This window comes from Bombus affinis, chromosome 9 (assembly GCF_024516045.1).
Source record: "Bombus affinis isolate iyBomAffi1 chromosome 9, iyBomAffi1.2, whole genome shotgun sequence".
Classification (NCBI taxonomy): domain Eukaryota; kingdom Metazoa; phylum Arthropoda; class Insecta; order Hymenoptera; family Apidae; genus Bombus; species Bombus affinis.
Genome location: NC_066352.1, coordinates 4,643,755 through 4,657,000, shown reverse-complemented (window position 1 = coordinate 4,657,000; position 13,246 = coordinate 4,643,755). Strand labels below are relative to the sequence as shown.

The 13,246-nt window shown below is 38.7% G+C and overlaps 1 long non-coding RNA gene across 17 annotated transcripts in view; it reads right to left on the bottom strand.

The window, feature by feature from the left end:
* Window positions 1-13,246, bottom strand: part of LOC126920641 (uncharacterized) — a 171,102-nt gene that overhangs the window by 756 nt on the left and 157,100 nt on the right. For 14 of the 17 annotated variants that reach the window (XR_007712022.1, XR_007712024.1, XR_007712027.1 and 11 more), the window contains 2 exons: window positions 941-1,200; window positions 77-850 (listed from right to left, as the gene is read on the bottom strand). This is a non-coding gene — a long non-coding RNA (uncharacterized LOC126920641). The remainder of the gene's footprint in view (window positions 1-76; window positions 851-940; window positions 1,201-13,246) is intronic. The other 3 variants (XR_007712030.1, XR_007712032.1, XR_007712037.1) reach the window with 3 other exon arrangements.

The window sequence follows — 13,246 nt, the reverse complement described above, 5'->3', positions numbered from 1 at the left end:
CTATTTTGTGAATTATTAAAAGCTACACAAACGTAGCTCCCTATGGATTTTTAATAAATGGATTAAAATTTAATACCTTTAATTGTATTCTGAAATAATTTCAATAATCTGTGTTCATTAATTTTACACACAGATCTCGAATACTTTTGTGAGATTTTAGTTACTATCATTATACTAATTTTCTTCTAAATGGTCCAATATGTAAGTGGATTTATATTCTATCGAAGAGAACTGTCTAAAACGTTAATTGAAATTGCAGATGATTTTAAGTACATAAAGCAAATTTTCTCGGTTTATTTGTGCTACTTAGAGAAGGAAACGCACGTGACACGGACAATGGCGCGTCGGCCGGAGAAATACAAAGGTAGTCAATAATGCGTGTGATTTGTGCAATAGGCGCCTACTGCACGTGCACCCGGTGCCGCGTAATTCGACGCTCCGAAATCGTTCTAGCTCGAAACATCACCGATGCACATGTGCGCCCACTACGATATCCGGGCCGAGTTGTATCGCGCGCATCCATGTTACGTGCATTCGTGCTCGTCATTACGTGCAGCGCTTGCTCGATACGTATCTGGGCATTATCTCCCTTACGTTGACACTCGCCATCATTGGTCGTGATTTTTGCGGTTAATCGAATGTACTTCCTTGGAAATACAGTCTGTCATTCGAATTTCGATCATCCGTTCCTTGTTTCATAGAAAGTATCGTAAGATGGAATGAGTATCAGAGATCGTATCTTTATAAACACAATTTCAAAGAAATGGCACCTAAACAAAGATTCATATTGCTGCTTTGAATATTTTTCATATTTTAACATATTCTATGTATCTTTGCATTTGTTAATTTCCTGTAAATATATAAGTGTCAGTTAAATGTCCATTTAATGCCGTGTGTCCGTAATTACAAATAGGAAGATAGGAAGAAAAAAGCTATTTACGCGATTGAAATGTGGGTCAGTTTCTTGCATAATCTCGCTGAAGTTCCGAAGCGCATTTGGTCCACTTCCTAATAAGGTTCTGTATTCTTTGCTTGAAGGAAACTCTTGTTTTCAAGCGTAGTCGCTGCTGTTGCAGCGTATCTTTTTGTCGAAATGAAGCTCTTGTTTTGAAGCAGAATCACGTTTCTTGAACAGTTATTCTGACTTTTGGAACTGATTTTTCTCTTTTCTTGCCATCTTCTGGATTTAGTTTCCTAAATCTGGAAAACACAATAGTATCTATTACTAATTATATTTATGTAGTTGATATGACATTAATTAACCATACTTCGTACTAATAAAGTCTCAAAACGCTCTTATTTTATATATTCAAACGACGTAACTATACGTTGAAAGTTTATACAAATATTCAAATATCAAAGCTTCTATAAATCGGAGATTATATCGAAGCTTAAAGCTTGTAGCTCGATCCTTGATTGAACAATTAAAACACCTCATCACAGCCAAAACAGTCGAACTTTTCGAAGTTCTGGTGAAATAAAGCGGATCGTCGTATGTTTTCGGTGGATGGCAATAATTAACCGAAAGCACTGGCCACTAATTTCAGCGAATCGTCGGATACACGGGAATGCGATGCAATGATCTCGATTGTCCTGCTGGTCGAAACGATGGACCAGTCATCCGTGGTGAATCGGGGGTGGTGCGGATGAAGGGGAACGATCCATACGTCCGATGGGTGGGCGATGCACATGCACGCTGTGCACCGGAGGCGCCGCTGCATCAATGCACTCTCCACGTTTTGCGCTCGTGCCGGTTGCACGTTGATCGTACCGACATCGAAGATAGGGGATAGGATACATATAATTATGGAGGGACCGTGCTCCATTTCACACGTCACACACCGTGTGACCACGTCACACGGCCAACGCCTCGGCATCCTGCGTTCGATGCGCTCTGCATGTGCGCTCCGCATGTGCGTTCCTCTACCCGCGATTGGTCCACGGAAGGATTTCACGCAACGACAACCTTCGCTTCCATTTGGAAAATTGCTTGTTTTCCTTGGAAATCGTCTAAATGCTCGGTAGAACTACCAAAATTTCAGCGTTTATTTAATGGTTCTTTGTTTTACGGAAAAATAAGTAAAAATAATATGAAGTTGATATATTAATTGAATCCTTGTTATTTACTCAGTTTTATAGTGAGATGATTATATAGGATGGTAGAATTTTTCTACTATTTCTGTTTGACTTCCTGTCGTGCTTACATAGGTCCTTTTAGTTTAATTGACACAAATCACGTTCAGTTAAGTAGACTCATCTTATTTTAATCAGTGTCGTTGCACTCTAATTTCGAGCACATCTTTAACATACTGTGTATCTGGATTGTATACATATATGTTAAGATATATAATTAGAGAATAGAAGCTTTTGTTATCCGAATTCACAATGTCAATGTTATAAAACTATTGCTATATTTTCAGTTTGATATACATATTTTCCAAAACAAATTTATTGATGATTTATAGAATACAATTTTTAATTACTTACATTTCACTCGATTTTAAATATCGTAGCTGAACGAAAAAGAGACGCCGAAGAAAATTAAAAATCGAAAGCAACATTTTAATATCAGTTACATGTTATATATACATTTTATTTTTATCGTTACTCTGAGACCGATCTACATGGCGTTCCATTTAATCATTTAATTGATCGTATTAACAAAGATTTACATGAAACTTACGTTGATCGAGGGAACGGAAGACGTAGTCAGGGTAGATGTATCGACGGCGTTGCAGCAATTGCAGGGCTGCGAGGAACAACGAACGCGACAGACGTTCGACGATCATACACACACGTGCATGTAAAGCGATTGAACAGCGAATGATTCAATTTGTCAGACCAATGAGTTTGTCAGGTGGTACTCTATGCCACGGTGTGCAACGCGCAAGAGCTCAAATTGGATTTGATTTAACGCCGCGCGTATTGCCGCGCATTACACACTAGAAATATCGCAATTTCTCGCGCCCCATCCAATCGGTTCTCCCGCAGTTCACAATAGATAAAACGTCGAATTTGTTACGTCACTGATATTCCTCTTATTTCGTTAACATCGCTTTATACTTACAAATTTATATATAATTAAATAATGAATATTTTCGTTTTAATCTGGACTTGAATTCTCCAGAAATAATCAAAGTATCAGAAATATGTAAGCGATGTTTGTGTACGTATAAATTTTTTGAAATACATAATTCTCCTCATATTTAAGGTATTGTCAAATAGCACAAATCTAGCAAATCTTTGATGCACTTCGCGAAAATCTTTAGTTCTGTTATATTAAATGACAACTATTTGGTAAAATTCATATATATTGAACGCTTAATTAAAACGTGGCTTATTTTTATATTTGAAAGATCGTATCAAATGTATCTATTTACTTAAGAAATATATAGCGTGAATTTAAAAATTACAAAATTGGAGATTCGTAAATACTTACTTTCGTAATTCGCCGTGAGAATAAATTCACCGCCAGATAATCAGAAATTTATTTAATTTTCTTTCAATTTTCTAATCATGTTAAGCTAATATATACTACTGCCAAAGCCTCTATTGTACGATTATTATCTATATCTCTATCTTAACACCTTCATCTTATTTAATTCCCACGATATTTAAAATCCATCGCAATTTACGTACTTCTACCCCGTAAAAGTCACCGAAGAATACTTCGAGATTTTCCATCGGGGCTTTACTTTCTCTGATTATGTAACATGAGTACCGCGTAAGGATACCACTCCCGATGGTGTTGTTTCCCTATGAAACGGGGACGAACGACATTACCGACCAGTGGGCCTGACTTAATTAAATGGCTTAAGTCCTGACGAAAATCCGGGGGTCGATACGGCTGCGGGAAAAATATTTCAACTGGATTAAGGACATAAGCTTTAGAAAAAGGTTACGAAGGAGAAATGCTGGCTGCTGGGAAGCGGTATAAATTCTAATGTGGCGGCATTATAATTGCGCGGTTTACGTTCGCCGCCGGCCAAGGGCTGTACCAGGTCCAAATTAGCAACGATCATTATTTATGTCTCGCGAGGAAAAGGGGTTAAAATGGCCACTCGTTGCTGTACCGGTTCCTCTAACACGGAAGACAAAGGGTACGCACTCGAGGAAAGGGAACCTCCAGTCCCCAAGACATTATTTATGCGAACGAAACCAGTGCCGAATTACAGCCACCGATATGGCCGCCGTCTTTCGGAAGAACAAGCCAAGGGTAAAGGGTTCACTTACTCGTTGTACCTACTCTTAATTTTGCGAAGATCAAGATTTATTTTGTATCTTGGCCGAACAAGCCAATTTTAGAATCAACATTCGCGCTTTACTGCCGTGTAATTTTATAAGTAATTTTGTATTCATCAGTAAATTGTGAATATATTTATGTAAATGTATATTTTAGTGGATTCAATTAAAGAAACGAAACCCGAGGAGAGATTTGTTTCACTCACTGAATACTGTAATAAAGAATACTTGCACTTTAGATATTTTATACATTTTTTCATATTGTTTACATTCCGTGTATTTTTTCACAGTTAAATTCTCCATTAAGGTATCAACATACAGCTTGTCTTTGAAAGGAAATGTATTTGCATCACTGAGTGCGTTGAATGACTAAGCGATGTGTCGTATTATATATGAATTTTGTTCGAAACTAGACTTTATTCTGTACCAGAACGAGATGTATAAAACGAGATTTAAATCATATATCATCGAGTGAAGAAATAATCAGTTTCCAACTCCATACTATTTTCATCGTGCCCGAAACGTCAAATTTCTTTAAATCATTCAAGTATAATATTACGTAATTGCAGGTAACTCTGTAGCGTAAACGATCCTAAGACTTATACAGGCAAACATAACGAGGCCAAATTCTTCTCATATCGTCTGTGCAACGAAATTCTTCGAACGTTACCTTCGTCAGAAAGCTTTCTCCACATCTGCCATGTAAATATGAAATCAGGTTCAGTCGCCACGAGGTTTGTCGTTTCGATAACGCAAGCAGTGCGCGTTTTTCAACAAACGGTACAGGTAATTTATAGGACACCGTGACACTCTGTCTGGACTTTATAACGGGCTTTATGGTGTAGCGGCAAACAAGACCAACTGATAAGTAGCTATCTACCATGTTAAACATGTTATCCTAACGTGTTACAGACATGTCTACGCCGAAGCGGAGATAAGCAACAAGTGTGCAGTTCACATCGAGCCGTTTGGGAAAAGGTATTGTGTACTCGCTGCACGTTAATTGTCCCCTGCTCGCCACCCCCGCTCCAGCCAGCATCCCTGTGGACCACCCCCTTTTTTTCGAGCGAACCGAGTTGGATAACGCCACGGCTGCCGATATGAAACGACGTTTTAATCATCGAACAAGTACAAAACCAACCTTTGATTCTCCCCGCCACGCGAATATTTGCCCGGTATTGAAGGGCGAACCGTCGGAAAAAAGTCGCCCGATTATTTCAACGAACTCTTTTGTACACGTAGGAGAGATTTTTCTATGATTGAGATCGTAAGTTTTAAAAGATGGCTATTGATTAATCTTCATATGACGTTTGTAGAAAACTTTATATTTCAAAATAAGGTGGATGCATATGAAAGTATTTTTGGGAAATTTAAAAAAATCGAACGATACACTTATTATTGTTATTACATCATATAGATATTCCTTTTTCGATGATTGTAAAGGGATGGGTTCAGTTACACACTTTTATGTATACAGTTTCATTAAAAAATATATCCCAAGCATGATTGTAGGCTGCCTTTATCGTTATCAAATTTTATTCGTCCATAGCTAACGATCTTTCCTTTACGTACTCACCGTATCATAAAAAGTTTCAATTTTTGTTTCCGTTCAAATCTATTCAAGATATATTAAGTCTACAGAAATTCTTAAAGAAGATCGAAATAAATCATTTGTAAAATTTTATGCATTTAACATATTTGTCAGTAGAATCACCTATAAGGTGGTATGATTTAATTCATCTCCATATCTGCTATGTATTATTTAAAGAATCATCAACTATTAATTGCAAGAGTATTCTGAAAAAATTCTTCGACAAATATTTTGTACTTTCCTAAATAGAAACTATATATTTTAATTGTCGCAATTATTATTAAAATACATTAAATATATATTGTAATAATTACAATCTACTATTTCATTTTATTTTAGATTTTACGGTATTTAATTTTGTGGAAAACGTTCATTCAGTAATTAATTAGACTGTAAGGAAGCTCCTGTGTTGGGTATCTTTCGGAGAAACGAAAGGATACACGAAAACAACGGAACGGAAGAATGATCGCAGAAACCCTCAAAAAGCCGTATTTCACGGAAATAGCCGATGAAGCCTCCTTATGGTCAGCAAATATAATAAAGTCCAGGTCCATATATACGTGCTTATGGTCTCGGCGTGGCAGACCCCAAGAAAATGCAACGGCGTGCCGTGTACCCAGGCATGGGCCAAGAAAAGAGGGAGACGCGACCTCCTCATATTTTCTGATTTTCCGCCAATAAACCCCATTACTATTTATCAGGCTAATGCGTCCTTATAACTCCCATTAACAACAATCTATACGGTCTCAGGCATTAGCGGACCTGTATACATGTACCGTGGGTAAATCTTCTCCAGAGAAGAACGATTTCTCTTAATTGTGTACATTTTTATTCTTCAAAAATTTATCAGACAGAAACGTATTCTTTAAATATATTGACATTTTGAGAGCGTAGATATCAAGTTTTATTTTATACGATTTAAAATCGATTATCGACGAAAAGAGATAATACTGTTATTCGTAAAATTAATAATTATAACGTTGCATTGACTTTGTAAGCGTGTAACAATGACTGAAAAATATTCAATGCTTATAGTATATTCTTAATGGGTAACTTTTGAAAATCTGGAAACTTGAACGAAAAATTGTTCGAGAATGGAATGACAAACTGTCTGAGGATAAAGAAAGATTATAGAACAAAGTGAACAATAAATTGTAATTGTTACTTGTCAGATTCTATCATATATATCGTATATAATCATAACGTTCGTAAAATGTATTTCTATGATAATCTTCAAATCGTGATTTAATCGAACCAGCTTCTAAGAAATATCTTGTAATTTAAACATTTTATACACAGTCTGTGAACTTTGGACTTATCGTGTCCTCCAAAATACACTCCTTCTTTTCACTGATTTTATTTAAGAAAGCTTCACAGGGGATAAGGAATGCAGTTTGAATGGGTTACTTTCTTTGTCAAGTGCTTCCAGAAATTCTCAGAGAACACTAAACAATCTCCCTTTGGAATAAACAGGAATGTATTATGAGTAATTGGTAGGTCGATACCGCTGAGCATCTGTCACGACAGGTCTACGAAAATAGGCAGGATTATAGCCTGTTTGTCGGCGACCATGAACTAGACTAAACAGTGTCATAGGTCGTGGCGTTAGTCTGTATATATAAACGCAGAACGAAGGGTGTACGACCGGTAGCAGGCACTCGACTACCGTCTGTTTCAAGGGTTTTTAGAACATAAATAATTTTCTAGAGGACTTCGAAGACTCGAATCTTTTACTTGATTATTTTACTTCCATGAAATACCGGTGGAACGTTCTTGAGATAACGTTAATTGATTTAAATGTATTTCAAGTTCCCGTTGAAACACATACGTATTCTTTCAGTTTCTCACAAAAATATATTATGTTATACAAAAGATATGTAAATTAGTTGTGGTGATTAATTCGTACCATGTGTTCTGTACGTTGAACTTCATAAAATTTCACTTGGTGTTTCTGAGATATAGGTAATAGTAAGGATTTCGGAGTAACATGATTTTAGAACATTTAATATTATTTACAGATATCTAGAAAATGGCGTTCCAAAATTAGGTATCTTCGCTTTCGATATAATTTTCTATGAATACACTACCAATAAAGAAATAATAATTTCCTGTATGAAAATACCTTAAAATTGAATCGATCACCATCCAAATCTCTGTTTAATCTTTGTATCGGTTCCTTAATAATTACCTTGTAATCAACAACCAAAATAAAAAACAAATACTAGTGTTTCTTAAACAAATGACCACTAAGCAAGGTTCGTCCACAGCTGTGTAAGATTTATTCCACGTACGACCTCACGGGTGAAAATGTGAAGGTGGTAAAACGTTAGCTCCCGAAATTTCGAAAGCTTCATTTCGCCCACGATAAAACAAACGTCGAGAAAGCGAAGAAAAGTCCGCGACCGCGGGCGAGACAGAGGTAAGATTCGAGCACGCGGTGTAATATAAACGTCGTAAAATAGGAAGCAGGTGAATCGTATAATTCGCGGAGGGGGCCAGGTTCGTCGAGTAATTCTCAGCCGCGTTGCGACACGGCCCTCCTCCTCTCTGCGTACGCGTTACCACCATACCAGCCACCACGTACGACGACCGCATCGCACCACGTGCTGCTCATATCGCTCTCAGCGCGAACGGCTCACCGGGAGGGGTGAGTCTGCCGTAATATACGAAGAGAACGCGGTCACATCCGATTTCATCCGGCTTCGGTTGTGTTTTTCTTCGCCCGGATACGCTAGATGCGCCACGAGGAATTGTCTTCGAGCTCCTTCGCCAACCGGTTAGGTGATGAAATGCACCGTCTTTCCCTGTTAACCCTCTATTAACGTCGTCGAGAATGGAAAATTGTATATTCAAGTATACTTATTCCGTTTATTCTATTTTATTTTAGTTGTTTAAGATTGCACTATTGCCATATGGATTATCCTACACAATTGAACTAATAGATTGTTGACGAAATTTTATAAGTCATAAGTTATCAACATTAGTAAATATCCTCGCATAAGTCAACAAGACACAAATGAATTTTACGAATGATTATAAAATTATAGGAAAGAAATCTGTAGCTTGCAACTTGTCAATTTACTAACATTATTAGTTGGTAAAGTATTGTATAAGACGACCCTATTGATGTAATATTGGGTATATTGAGTTCGAAAAACTCATAGTAAATGTTGTATCACTCAGAATTTACGTTGGTCAACTCCGTAAATTGAAAAGTAAAAAATTGTGATGATCGATACAAATATCTTCAAATATGGAATTTGCGATTATTTGTCTCACATGCTTTATATATATATATATATAAGTAATAAAATAAAAAAATGTATTAAAAGCGAAATTGACCAGTCCGACTTTTGAGTGGCTGGTTTGAGTAAAATCGATAGGAAATATATTTTTACAAAATTAATATTTTGCTAAACAATATTTGCACGATATTATATTTCAAGAATAGTGTTACAAACAGCGCGTGTCGATAGTAAAGTGTAACAACTTCATTGACACGGTATCTCACTTAATCGACTTTCTGTAATTACCACTAAATCAACGAGATCGAAACGAATATCGAAAATGAAGCAATCATGTCGTGTTGATTGTGCGGAAGCAGCAGAAATCGGTAAGATGCACGCATACGTTTACACTGTCGCGTCACAGAAAGAGTTGATAGCGGGCGGTGGATCCACGAAAAAATCGCTGACACCACCTGGGAGTCATTCTGTTATCGTCGCATATTTGGTTTTCCCTGCAAGACCCCCTTCCACCTGTACCGTTAATGCCGCAGGTATCCTTCGGTAAACAACGAAGCAGCAGGTTGTTCAGATTTTATTTGTCAAGCCCGGCAGGCACCCTTCTCCCTCTCGCCTTCTCTCTCGCTTATCGTCCCCAAACGCATTGAGTGGCCGGCGCTTCCTTCCTCCCCCAGCCCTGCCAGAAATCCGTAGACGGCCAAATATTAAACTTCTCCCCTTCTCGTGCGTACCGATAACGGGAGGTCCCGGTTTCGCCTGTGATACCATCTTTATTCCCCGCGACTATAAAATTTTACAATCGCTGGACAGGGATTTTTTATCGACGTGCCAGCTCGTCGTTTCCTTTCTTCGCGCGGTCCGCGCCCGCACCCCGAGGAAACACCTTTGTGGTTTACAGCCATTGCGTCCGTATTTTAGCGGGATCAATAAGAAGGAAAATTGAGCGTCCAGAATAGGTAAATTCTGCCGTCTGATTTGAGTAATTATTACCTGTGATAGAGACAGAGTTGGTTTGGCATGACTGGTTTGGATATAAAAAAGAGTGATTTTCTATCATATAATTTATTACATAAAGAGTCAGATACTTACACGGAGTTTTTTTCGAACTTTATGTGAATTATGTTATGTTAGGTTGATTGAGAAACTATCCTTAAAAGGGAGATTAATTTTCTTTATCGAAAATTTTATCAATTATTTCTCAATGTAATGTCCATTGCTGTTTCTGGCGTTCATTTCTGAAATCATTAACGGCAACTCAATTGCCCAAAGTCTTTGTTTAAGTATCTTTATAACTTAGAAAAGCTGGTATCCATATACTTTCCAACTGAAACTATTCATGCTATGAACTCTATCTGTTGCCGATCACTTAACTCCCTAGATAATTATGATAACAAATTTCCGATACCTATTACTTAATTAACTATATTCAATGAAAATCGTAGATTAACCTCCTTCTGATAACCGAAACGAAAGAGAGGGCCAAAGAACGTCATATATGAGTGATTTTACAGCGTCGGTTTCCACGCGCAGGCTTCCTTGTCCATTAGCCCGCGTCCTCGAAAATTATTTGTGACAGAAGGACAATAGGTGAGCGCGCAGCAAACAAGTTAGCAGTCGCCTGATTCCGCGGAGTGGCAGCCCCATAATTGTTACGACATAACCTCCAGATAATCGCATCTAAAGTTTCAGGACGTTTCGCGGAGTTAGTTGCCGGTTTGCTTGGAGCTGGGCATTTAGCCCGTATTGTCGTGCATATGCCGAGCGTGGATGTACACGCTCGGAGGCCTCTTTGCCTACAGGCTCGTTCAAACGGAACGTACGTAGAGGTACGTGTTCCTCTGGCTGTCGGCGGTGAGCCTTGTACCTTCTACAACGCGAATGTGTCCGTAATCCGTTCACGGACCAACTGCCGCCTCCGCTTCCGTACAATGCTCTGTTACTTGAACTTGCGCCTCATTGTGTGCTGCTAATATGCCTGGAATCGTGCGAGATTCGGACTACCGCGCGCCGTCCCACTCCATAATCGCTGTCGTTATGTTAACCGCCGCGAGATTTCTGACGTTCGCTGTGTATTGAATTTAGAACGCACAAAGGAAAATTATGCGTACGAACAACGATAACTTCGTTTCTCTGTCTGGATCTCGGGCATTCCTTGTCTGTCGACTGCGATCATCGAGAACCGTGAAAAGTTTATTATCTCTGTTACTTTTGGATAGAGTTATTCTTATGGAAAATTTTTATTTTCATCTTTAGTATTTAGATATCTCAATGTGAGTACAAAGGAATATTTTAGTGGATGGAAATATTGATTTCGAAGGAAGGAAGTTCAGGTACATCGGGATGAATATTTGATTTTTTCAGGATTCGAGGAAGGTTAGGAGATATCGATAGAAACCGTTGTCGAGCACTAATTTTACAATCTCTTAGAAATTTATCGGCTTTTATAACATACAATTTTATTTTGCAATTACAAGTTCTTTATTGACGACTCTTAAATTAGTCTGAATCCTTAACATCTATTCTACCTTCGTATTAACGGTCATGATAAAAATAACATCTTTTTAGTTTCGATACACATTACTTCTCTGTGATCCAATATTCTCATATTCTCTCATAGCGAAACACGCGAAACCTCTAGCACGACGACATCCCTGTCAAAGCATATAATTCGTAACTCGAAATTCTAGTAACAAATGGTGGTTTTTCTTTTTTCGTCGCATCGCTCCAATCGGTACACTTGATTCCATGCGGCGAAATGGCAACTGGGACACGGAGTGACGCACAGAGGCATGCACGAAGCCGCGATTAATGCGAGAGCGAGCGACCGCACGAATTAACGCTTGTTTCCAAAAGCCCTAACGTGGCCGCGACAATTCTTGAGTGCTGTCTGCTGCAGAGGTGGCTAAAGAGAACGGCAGGAAACGTTGGCTAGATGAAGAGAGACGGAGAATCAGTGACATAGTAAAGTGAGAGGGAGACAGAGAGATACGTTACCGGGTCTACCCCTTCTACGGCTGTTTCTACCTCCTTCCTACCCAACCAACCCCTTTCTCTGACCCCGGGGATGCGGAGCAACCACGTTAAACGTTGGTAATGTTAACGTAAATAGATTATAACACTCTGTTAAGCAGGCAGGCAGGCTCGGGCCTCGGCTCGTGCGAATTACTCACGGATCGCGTGACACGTTCCCCTGTCCTGCCAACCGCTGCTTTTGGCTATCAACCTACGTGCTGCACGCGTCGACGACGCTGTCCTGCCACCCTCGCGCACCCTCTGACCTCCCCCGTCCCGTCCACTTTCCCACCGTGTAAACGCAATGTCGTGTTTTGGAAGCGTCCGACAAACGAAACCGTGCTCGTGCGATGGAAATTGTTCGGGGTCCTCTCGGTTTTGACGTTCCTTGCTCCTTTTTTTCCTTTTTTAATCCAAGATGACCGACGTCTGGCTCCGCCCCAACTTCTTCCACATACTGTGCCATTTCCTCCCATTTTTTGATAGATGATCCTGGATTATATATATTTTGAGGTTCACTTTCGAATAATACTGGCAGGCAGTTCGTAACAAATGAACACGTAATTAGTGTAATAAATAAGAACTGTGTAAGCTCTTAGCGATAGAGGTTGCGATTACGCAGTGGCAAGTTTGTGTAACGACAATCCCGAACTCTATGGGCAATCGTTTATTGGAATAGGTATCGTTGGATTTAATTATCAATCGTGCTAGAAAACAACTAGTGGACAGAGAATATGTAATGCACAATGCTAAGTCATACATTATAAGACGCTTAAAATTAATCATAAATTTGACACATGCGCAGTCTGGTATCATAAAATTTTTAGAATCAAGGCAATCAGGTGTGAGCTGTGCCATTGAGGACGATGCGTCTCAACTTTTCGTCAGTATTACAAATATGTTCATCAGAGATCACGGTACAAATTCTACTTGAAGCTACAGACACTTTACATACAAGTGAATATAATATAAGAAAAATAAGTGTAATGAATTGCATGGTTAAACATGATGCGCATTAATTGATTCAACTTTCCTTGCTATATCATTATCACTGGTTCGCAGGTTAAGAAATGTCTATGTTTTTCACGAAATTATTTCAGTACGCTTTCTAGGCTACATATTGGCGGATTTTAATATGTGTTGCCTTGGAATTTAC